This window comes from Cydia splendana, chromosome 3, assembly GCF_910591565.1.
Source record: "Cydia splendana chromosome 3, ilCydSple1.2, whole genome shotgun sequence".
NCBI lineage: Eukaryota > Metazoa > Arthropoda > Insecta > Lepidoptera > Tortricidae > Cydia > Cydia splendana.
The window spans coordinates 22,638,207-22,649,465 of NC_085962.1; the positions used below are offsets into that span (position 1 = coordinate 22,638,207).

The window sequence follows — 11,259 nt, forward strand, 5'->3', positions numbered from 1 at the left end:
CAATAAACTTCATGTAGTTTGCCATTCATTTCAATAATTATTTCTAATCTATCATTTGTAACTTTTTTAAACCAAAGCATAACGGTGATGATGCTCTGTTGTGACAAACTACGTTTTACAAATTTGTTCGTAATATTTCTCACGATTCAATGATGTGACTTTATAGTGAAATCATTTTTGGCATTCTATATTAAAGTGAAAAATAGGGCAAGGACCTTTAGCGGTATTTCGTTGTTCATACACGGAGATAAGCTCACATTGAAAATATTTTTAAATATTTTTAAATGTACTTTCTCGGTGAAGGAATTATTGCATATTTTCCCATGTGTTAAACAACAACATGGAAAAGATATAAGTAAAAGAAAAATCGCAATCGTACGATAGGTATGCTATAATTTTCACTGCAAACAATAAGGTTCAGATTTTTCCAGTAGACGGTGATGATTTTAGACACATAAAACATTTTATATAAAAAAAACTATTAAGTTATTGGAGATGGTAATTGAAGGAACATGAAGATAATAGTTCTTAAAAACATATAAAAAAGTTGCAACTCGCACAACCTACTAGTTTTTTTTATAAAGACCGAACCATAAGTTTTCGCAGGATTTTGAAATCCACCCTGTTCCCTCAATATGCGTCCTTGTCTCAAGACGATTATAAATACCGCATAATTGACGTTGTTTCAACTTACCTCTGTTTTAACTCACATCGGTCCCTACTAAGTGTCTTTCACTGAGACAACTTTGCAGAGTTTTCCGTTTCTCTTCAAATAAAGTAACTAAAGTTATTGTTAGTGGAACTGAATTCCTCTTTTTATAGCTAACCACTTCGTATCGTGACCGCCAATAAACCCTAGTTACGAACAATCCGCAGTTTGATTTGCATAAGCAGTGAACGGTTTTAATTTCTACCATTAAATGACAGCTAAAACAATAGTCCTAATTGGTTTTAATTTCATGAGACTACATTTAAATGGATGATATGATGCTGCTGTTGCTGACACTGCTGAGAAGAGGCTCCTAATTGCAAAAATCAAACACCGGCTTATATTTTTTTGCGATCTAAGCTGCCCATAAAACTAGGCATCTAATTTATTTCTACACACAACAATACCTGCTATCAACGCGAAGGTGGTACCTACGACAATAGGTAGCCCTATCTTTTGAACGCGGCTATAAAGTGCGGTACAAAGCGGCGTCCGCGCGGCCGATATCACAATGCTATTCCGACCTCTTTAAAAGGAGTATGCGAGTATAATAATCTGAGGCTTTTACGCCGTTTTTAGAGCGGGGTGACACAATGCGGCAAACGACGCGGGCGCTTCCTGTTCCGGGCGCGGAGCCACCGTCGCAGATTTATGCGCGACGTTTCCTCCCGCCATATGCAGCCGCCGAAGGGTTGAAATGACATGCAAGTGTGACGAGAAAAATCAGGGAATTGGTAGGTCGAATTAATGAAAGAACAAGCTGTAATAACTTTGTTCAAAATAGACTCAGTATCACTTACACTTATGAAAAACTAACTTTTAGCACCAACTTGTAACAATACTCGATGAGCCTACAATAACGAAAATTAACTTCGTTAAAACGCTGAACATTGGCCCAGTTGTAAGTTGCCATTAATATTAGTCAGTAAGTAGTTTAGGGAATTTAATAAAGTCTGGCAATTTTTCAGTAGACTAAAAAAAACTTTAATATTTTTTTGATGTTAATACTAGCGAAAGAAAAACAGTACTTATAAAATTAAAAACAAAAGCTCTCGCAGTGTTTCGTTTCGATGCCAGAATTGACAACCCTAGCCCTCCCCCACTCATTTGCACAAAACGTGAGTTTTTCAAGCACCTATGTCGTACATGAATTCCCGCGAAGGTTTTGCTCCGCCGTGCGTTTTGACGTGGCGACGGCACATTATGCTAGACAAGTGCTACGAGTTTAAATATTTGTTATTTTACAATAATTAGCTTTCTGTAATGTTTGAAAATGAATCAAGTAATTCATTCATTACCTACTCTCATAAATAGAGTACAAGTACGAAAAAAGGCAATACCATGAAATCATTTATTTGATGGCTGATAAAAGTGATATACCAATGACGAATTGTGCCGCAGCAAGAAGCGAGTGACGCCTTTCAATCTCTTTGATAAAACGAGTGACTTAACGCAACAGCAACAAGGCAGCGACAGCTACTCCGTTTGTTGCAACGCTGCAGCAATAACGCTGGTGCAGTCACCCGAATGTAAATTTAATGAGTACCTAACTAGTTCCCAACAGCTAAGACATCAATTATCAATTCTATAATCATTAAAGAACAACAAACATTGAAAAATTGTATTCTAATTTCTATATTTGTAACAAAATTGATTATAAATGGTTTATTTTCCCTATATGTATATTTTGTCTAAAATCTCAGATAATGCGATTAAACGGCTCACGCAGAGTGAGAACACGGGTGGAACAAAAAGTACCTAAGCCATGCATAATAGACCGGCATCGGCAACTCACAGCGGCCGGAATATCTGAACAGCTTCACGTCAGTCTTGCGGTCCCGACGCGTTGCGACGAATATTAGAGCTATATAAAGTGGTTACAAGTAATAAATTATCTATTCTTGCACATTATCAGGGATTTTTATTATATCAGCACGTTCAATCATACTTATTTCGTTTGTAAGATATAATTAGTATCATGCATAATTTAATATAATAAAAATAAACAAGATGGGGCGTAAAGCCAGGTAATGGAGAAGGAAACAAAAGGTATGGCGCGCCGCACGACATTTGCTACAGAAGACGGAAGGCCGTCGCATGGGTTTTGTACCTATTATGTATCTCAATTACTCTGAAAATATACTTCTGTTTAAAGTTTTGCTCGGCTATAGGTATCACTGATTATTTTATATCAAGGTAACTTTAACTTTTTACGGTTTAGGTTGGAATATATGGCTTTGCAAATATGGGTCAAATAGATCACTGTGTTATGTCTTTCCTGTAGACATACACAAGAGTTAAGGGCTATAAAGGTTAATTTTCTTATTTAACCCTTATCCACGTGAAAAGGTCCTCCTTTTATTTAGAGAGCTATGATAAAATCATTACTTACATGCCCACGAGCTGTTAACTATTGCCCACAGGAGAGAAAACTAGTGTGTTATCGCGAACAGTCCATTTTTCTCTCCTGTGGGCAATAGTTAACAGCTTGTGGGCATGTAAGCAATGATTTTATCATAGCTCTCTAAATAAAAGGAGGACCTTTTCACGTAGATAAGGGTTAAATAAGAAAATTAACCTTTATAGCCCTTAACTCTTGTGTATGTCTACAGGAAAGACATAACACAGTGATCTGTTTGACCCATATATCGTATGAAATTCAATAAAAAAAACTACAATTTTGCGTTAGTCTCCTCTTAATCCTATATCGTGCATAACATTCGAAATAACATACCAAAACAACAAGACACACACAACAACAACAACAACACAACTAACATCTAACATCATTTCAAAAAAACATACAGACAAAGATGTCACAGTTAAAAATAATTATTAAATATATTAACAATATTGAGGCAATACAATATGTTCACACGATTGGAATACATAACAAATAGACCAGACATGCACGCCATTAAAGAACTGGTGTTAACTGTTCATTTCCTTTAAAAAAAAACTCAAATCTGCTGAAACACTTACGTAAGCAGCTAATTGAATTAAGATATTGATTAAACAGATTCATTCACGACAAATCAACGCAACGAGACTGCACTCTCTCCACTTGTGAAGCAAAGTTTCATATACATTTTGAACAACAAGCTTTAGCTGACGTTAACTTGGGATCTTCGTCTGACACGTGGGGGCGCTCCGAGATATGGGAATCAATCGAGAAATTATTGATCAACTTAAACGATTGTAAACTGATTCAATCACTACCTAGTACACCAAAAATATGCATAACTTAAAATATAAATTTACATAATAAAACAGAAGAACAAAGTTGATGCAAATAACCTTTATAATCTCATAATACTAGCGCACGCCATTTTTCATTTATTTTATTTATTAGAAAAAAACTTATGTTTGTAAAACAAGCTAAAAACTGTCATTACCCTTTTGTCCGGGTCTTCCTAAAACGTAGTCAAACTAATTCGCGTTATGACAAAACTTCATTTGAAATTCGCTATACGTCTAAATCACTATTGACCTATTACTTATAACGTATAGCCTAAGTAAGTATAGCGTAAGCCTAAGTAGCTGTTTGTCCATTTCGCGATACGCCTAATTATCAGTTAGGCTAAAACACGTTACGCCTATAAGGTAACAGCACCAGTCATGGGACATTTAAGAGGAAATTTGGAGTATTTGTGATATTTCCCTGATACATGTACATGGTCTACCGCTTAGCGTATTAAAAGATGAATGTCCTATCCGTCTTTCATGTTTCAGGCGTGTTGTATCAAAGATACTGCAATGAGTTTCCACATACTTAACAAAACTATGTTTTTTTTCTATAGTCATGGACACCAAAGCTCCAGTAATGGAACCCCGGTAATGGACGTGGATCCAGTAATGGGCCCCCTATAATGGACATTGCTCTATCAGTATAAAATATTGAAATAGGGAATAAGTTATGGCAAAAACAATCAATTTTTGGTATAAGCTTTTATCGCTGAATGTATTTTTCTTTCCACAGCCAATTATTATCGTAAGAACCCATCGAGACAATTCTAAAAAACCCTAACACAATAAGGTTGCGCTGTTTCATCACATAGTTCCTATGGCCACCTCCTGTCCCCATCATCAGATCAGCTCGATGGTACCATAATATTGCATTGTCATCCAATTTATACATGCATGCAAAATTTCAGCCTAATCGGAAACCGGGAAGTGGATCAAATTTAACTTGCAAGATTTGATTACAGACAGACAGACAACGGTCAGGTGAAACTAAATAAAAGCTTGTAAAAATGATCTCGTGTCAAATTCGCTTTTAGACCAATACATAATAAGTCTAAGTCTCACGCTGCCAATTTCGCTTTTGCACAAAATCGTAATACGTCCGAGTCTCACTGTGCCAAGTTCGCTTTAGGACAAAAACTCATTAGGCCTAACTTCTTCCCAAATAACGTACAAAGCCAATAATGGAATAAATGAGTTGAATCCCGCACTAATTCCTCGATTCAAAAATACTTCACAAGAAAAACATCATCATTATCATCATCAAACAAATCTTTAGAAAATATCCGTCCCTTTTCAATCCCAGAAATTTAGGCTATATTTAATTTAACACTGATATTTGTTCACGTGCATACAGTCCGCCAATCGGGAAATAATTGCGGCCCTCACTTAGAGTACCTCTCGTGCTCGTGCCGTGCCGTGAGCGCAAACATTCCCTTCCCGCTTCTGTTGAGGAACTTGAGAATTTATTGATGCTAATTCAGCTCAGCTTTTGAAGTTAAACTATACAGAATGTGACAATATCTAAAGACTTTGTTTTGTTAGTTATTATATATAAAAATATTAAATACAAATTGAAATAATAGTATCACAGTAAATCTTTCGTTACTAAAGTAAGTACCTAATAATGTTTTTAATCTTATACGGATAATTATTCTTCATCTTCAAGTTTGTGCATCTACCTACTTGCTACGTTATAGACCGGGAGATAGTGACACATTTTACTGGGTCATTTGTACCAGTATGGCGGTTCGTCAGGGGTCTAAGCATGTAATGAAGGAAAGAAAAATGATGGTCATAGCGCTGGTACCGGCGGCCCAATCGCGTGGGCGTTAGTCGAACGTGTCGGATAAAATACGAGTGTCGAACGATTTGTTCCACAAAAATCCTCGTATTTTCCGATAGTCCATAAAAAAGAAGTAGGCGGTAGCGTAATGCCATACTTCTCCGGTGTGACTTACAGCCCGCCATACTGAGGCGAACACATTAATTAAAAAAAAACAATTCAACCATTTGTGCCAAGCTAATTTTTGCACAGGTGATCATCGTCGAGCAGCCATTCATGGACATCACCATGCCATACTCTTCGGACGGTTCCAAATGGCCGCCATACCGCCGCAAGGGAGTTAATTTTTTTTTTTTGTTAAACGATTTGTACCAGTATTGCATTTAAATTTTTGGAAAGTATTTGATAAAATGTGACCGTTATTATAATTGCCATACTTATAGTAGGGGGATAAAGTGCTGCCATACTTGAAAAACTTATTTAATCGACACGTTTCAAAAATACGACTATGTATACGTAAAATATTTTTTTACAGCATGGCATCATCATATTCTGTTTGTTTGGATACAATTGTACCTAAAAAAATATATTTCCGATTATAACTACGGGGCGCCGACTGTGAGACTTAAGCCAAGACTTAAAACAAAAAACAATTTTTTGACGATTTGTACCAGTATGGCATTTGGATTTTTGGAAATTATATGATGCAATGTGACCATTATTATATTTGCCATACTTCTAATAGGGGGAAAAAGGGGCACCATACTTGAAATTAAAAAAAAATATTGTACACATTTGCCACCTCCTACAGGTATGGCATTATGAGATTTCCATTTATGATCACACAGAAAGTCTTGAAAAAAAATTACAAGATGGTACAAATCGTTTAGCAATAAAAAAAAAATTAACTCCTTTGCGGCCATTTGGAACCATCCGAAAAGTATGGCATGGTGATGTCCATGAATGGCTGCTCGACGATGATCACCTGTGCAAAAATTAGCTTGGCACAAATGATTGAATTGTTTTTTTTAATTAATGTGTTCGCCTCAGTATGGCGGGCTGTAAGTCACACCGGAGAAGTATGGCATTACGCTACCGTCTACTTCTTTTTTATGGACTATCGAATAATATGAGGATTTTTGTGGAACAAATCGTTCGACACTCGTATTTTATCCGACACGTTCGACTAACGCCCACGCGATTGGGCCGCCGGTACCAGCGCTATGACCATCATTTTTATTTCGTTCTTTACGTACTTAGACCCCTGACGAACCGCCATACTGGTACAAATGACCCAGTAAAATGTGTCACTATCTCCCGGTCTATTATCATCCCCTTCTAAACATATTGCTATAAAACTTATAAAGATTAGGTTACCTAATCATAATGATATCTGCTTCCTGACTATTAAAATCGAAACAATTAAACAGGACAGAATTCAAATATTAGTAGTATGTAAATAAACGCCCAAGTTTCCATGCCATTCTTCTACATTCGATTCCATTTTCAGCCTTGCAATCTATTTCAATAATATGATTCAAAGAAAAGTTTCGGATGACGAAACGTAATTTTTATTTAGGTATAAAATATGAAGTTAGAAAGAAAAGACATTCTATGGCTTCTACTTGGGTATTTTTCAAATGTTTTCTTAATATTTTCGTTCCCTTTTTAAATGTGCCTATTATTTTTTATATTTAAAACTGAAGCCATATAAGTCGCTAGAAGTTATGGAATGGAAACTTTCCTTTGTTCCATACTTATAACCATTGCGAGTTGACGTGAAATCAGAAGTTTCAAGCGGTTCGTAACAAAACTTGCAAACAATAAGTACAATCTGGTTCTATTTCAGTATTTGCAAAGTGGATTGTACTGAAATTAAATTAAATTGTTTGGTAATGCGGGGATTTTGATATTTGAAATTAACTGGCGTACCTACACTAAATAACTAGTACTTACAAAAGCTGTGTAAATTATTAATAAATAAACAGTGACATTATATCGCGGTAGACCCGTTTGTGTAATTAAATATGTGTACAAAACGCGAGAGTTTAAAGTGTTATATTAATAAATAAGTTAATACACATTAGGTATACTTATACCAGGCGATCCAGGGACTCAGGGTTGATCGAGTGTTGTTTTCTTTCACGATCAGGCGAGGTTACGAAGCGAGAGTGATTTCGTAATTATCTAACGCATGTTTTGTTTATCAAAGAATCTACCCTAGGTACGTTGGCACCCAAGCGTATGAGAAAATTAGCCGATTAGCAATAATTTTGTAAGCTGTACCACCATTGTAGGTACCAACGTTGTATTCAAATATGTAAATCGAATTTTACAAAGCTTGCAATCTGAAACTATTTGGTTATTAGTTGTCTAAACCTTTGAGAGGGATAGTCTCAAACAAATAGAATCTAGCAGTCGGTACCTGTACCTATCCGTTGCCAAAGTAACAGCATTCCTCTGGCATGCTCTAGTGGATCTCCAGGAGATCAACGTGAGCTGGGACATGCCCGCTACAGTAGGCGGTCAATGAATACCCAAACTGAGAAAATAAAATTAAAACGTGTTAACACTTAAGGATACTGTTATTAGGATTTACTTTTATATCGGTATCAGTATTCAATTTCAAGCCACTTAATGAAAATCAACTCGAAAGATGTTCAGGAACTCTTTGAGTATTATAGGCATACATATAATAATTTGCACATTTTTGTAGTAAATTACTCGTGTATTTCCTCTCGGATCGTGACATTTGCTAAAACGCAACTGCCGATGGAGACGAAAAAATTATGGCATACCCTGTTTTGTGGATCCGGTTACTTTCATGCTGAAAGATACCTAGAAAAATAAAATTACAATTTTTACTTTGGTGTAGGTACCTTATTTTAAGTAAGTCAGCTTGTCCACTGGACGCGGCGATAGCCGTAACACTCGACTTGAGACTGCTCCGACTGTATTGTACAAAGCGTGGCATTCCACCCACCGCGGTCCTAACTTAGACAACAGAGCCTATAGTTCAACTAACAAGACTGTGTGATTGATCGAATTATTTGTTTGTACTGTGTTTAATGTATTGTATTTTATTGTGTTATTAAATAGGTAATTAATAAAAACGTTCTTTTGAACAAAGAAACAATCTTCTCTTATACATAGATGTTGTAAAACTTATTTTTAATTCAGAATTATTATTTGTAATACGTATAAATAGATTGTGTATAGATTTGTTTATCTCTATTAAACGGGCAGGGATTTTGTGAAATTGCAACATAAACATTATATTAGGTAAACAGAACCTAGAGAAGGTCCCTAAAGGTAAATATTCCTCAGACATACATATGTAAATGTTTCCGGAAATCGGATCTTGTTCTCGGTCGGCCGTACATCACCTTGACGGGCTCACATAATTGCTTAAGTGGGATCTCACTTAGCTAGCCCTCGGCCCTTTAGTTTCTCCTTGTGCGATAAGGGTAGTTTGTTGTTGAACACATAATCTTCTTTGCCTAAGATAACAAAGCGGAATTAGCATCTGAGATTGTTAACTGTTTACTGCCTTCAGGCTATTTCATGTTCAAGGAAAACGTCGGATCTTATTGTAGTGGATTTAAAACACCAATTTCGGCATTAAGGTACCATTCGGATTTAGACTATACCAGCATTAATGCGGCGCGACGCGACATTGCTACTGTAAATGTTAAATATCCGCGCAGCAACATCGGCAGTAATGTCGCGCTGCAATCCTGCCGCAGTAATGCTGGAGTGTAGTCTGAATCCGAGTTGTCTGTAGTCTGAAACTAGGGTTTGCACGACGGATCCGAAATGTATGGGAATATCCGCGGATCCGGATCCAGATCCGGATAATTTCATACATTTCGGATCCGGATTGCAAACCCTATCTGAAACCTTAGAGGTGCTTTTTCGCAGCAATTATAAAATGTTATTTAAGAGCGCTATTACATTTCGGCGTTGAGCGAGTTTAGGTATTTTACGCGCTGCGGCAGGCCGTGCGAGCTCAGTATGCCGATCCCTTCTACCACACTCGCACTACAATGATGGATTAAACATTCTTGATCCTTCGCGTAGCATATTGAAATCAACCATAACAACACTAACTGTGCTTAACTTTTAAAGTCCTAAAACTGTTATTTAGTAAGTACGAAAATACTAAATGCAGTGCAAATGTACATAGGGGCTGTTCATAAATTACGTCATCTATTTTTGACGATTTTTGACCACCCCACCCCTCAAATCATCCAAAAATCATGCTTCGGATGACTCTGTTTCCTCCTACGTCATACTACCATCATCCGATGTCCAGACCCCCCCCCCCCTCCTTCCATTTGAAACGACGTAATTTATGAATAGCCCCATACTCGTACTTATGAAGGTATAAGTATTACTCGAAAGAAATTATAGGTACTCGCTTATTTACATGTTTCGTCATAGCATTTGGTACCTATAGGTTGTAAACGAGGGTTTAAAAACGAACTAGTATTGAGGATCTGATGATAATGATAATGATTAAGGTGGTCACGGATACCAATCAACCATGTAGTAACATGATTAGGCTCGTTTGATTCGTCTCAACAAGATCTTTGACACTGAAGATACACAGGGTCTGATGATGGAGCTGGAAGGTGGCCACGGGTACCAGTCTATCATGTAACTAAACCACTTCGTGTTTGGGCTCGTTTGATTCGTCTCAACAAGATCTTTGACACTGAAGATATACAATACAGGGTCTGATGATGGAGCTGGAAGGTGGCCACGGGTACCAGTCTATCGTGTAACTAAACAACTTCGTGTTTGGGCTCGTTTGATTCGTCTCAACAAGATCTTTGACACAAGACAGTACTCAGGGTCTGATGATGGAGCTGGAAGGTGGTCACCATTACCAATCAACCATGCAACTAAACCACTTCGTGTTTAGGCTCGTTTGATTCGTCTCAACAAGATCTTTGACACTAGGTGATACACCAAACACGAAGCCCAAACACGATGCCCAAACACGAAGCCGAAACACGTAGCCCAAACACGAAGTGGTTCAGTTACGTGATCGACTGGTACCCGTCGCCACCTTCGAGCTCCATCATCAGACCCTGAGTACTAACTTTTGTCAAAGATCTTCTTGCGACGAATCGAACGAGCCCAAGCACGAAGTGGTTTAGTTGCATGGTTGATTGGTACCGGTGACCACCTTCCGGCTCCATCATCAGACCCTGAGTACTACCTTGTGTCAAAGATCTTGTTGCGACAAATCAAACGAGCCCAAACACGAAGTGGTTCAGTTACATGGTAGACTGGTACCCGTGGCCACCTTCGAGCTCCATCATCAGACCCTGAGTACTACCTTGTGTCAAAGATCTTGTTGAGATGAATAAACCGTGCCTAAACACGAAGTGATTTAGTTGCATGGTTGATTGGTACCGGTGACCACATTCCGGCTCCATCATCAGACCTTGAGTACTATCTTGTGTCAAAGATCTTGTTGAGACGAATCAAACGAGCCCAAACACGAAGTGGT

The 11,259-nt window shown here is 37.5% G+C and overlaps 1 protein-coding gene across 1 annotated transcript in view; it reads right to left on the minus strand.

Moving 5' to 3' along the window:
• LOC134806886 (mediator of RNA polymerase II transcription subunit 7) overlaps window positions 1–6,392 on the minus strand; it is a 357,529-nt gene extending 351,137 nt beyond the window's left edge. The window contains exon 1 of the mRNA XM_063780305.1: window positions 6,376–6,392. The gene's annotated coding sequence lies outside the window, so the exon portion shown is untranslated. The remainder of the gene's footprint in view (window positions 1–6,375) is intronic.
• Between the last annotated feature and the right edge of the window lie 4,867 nt (window positions 6,393–11,259).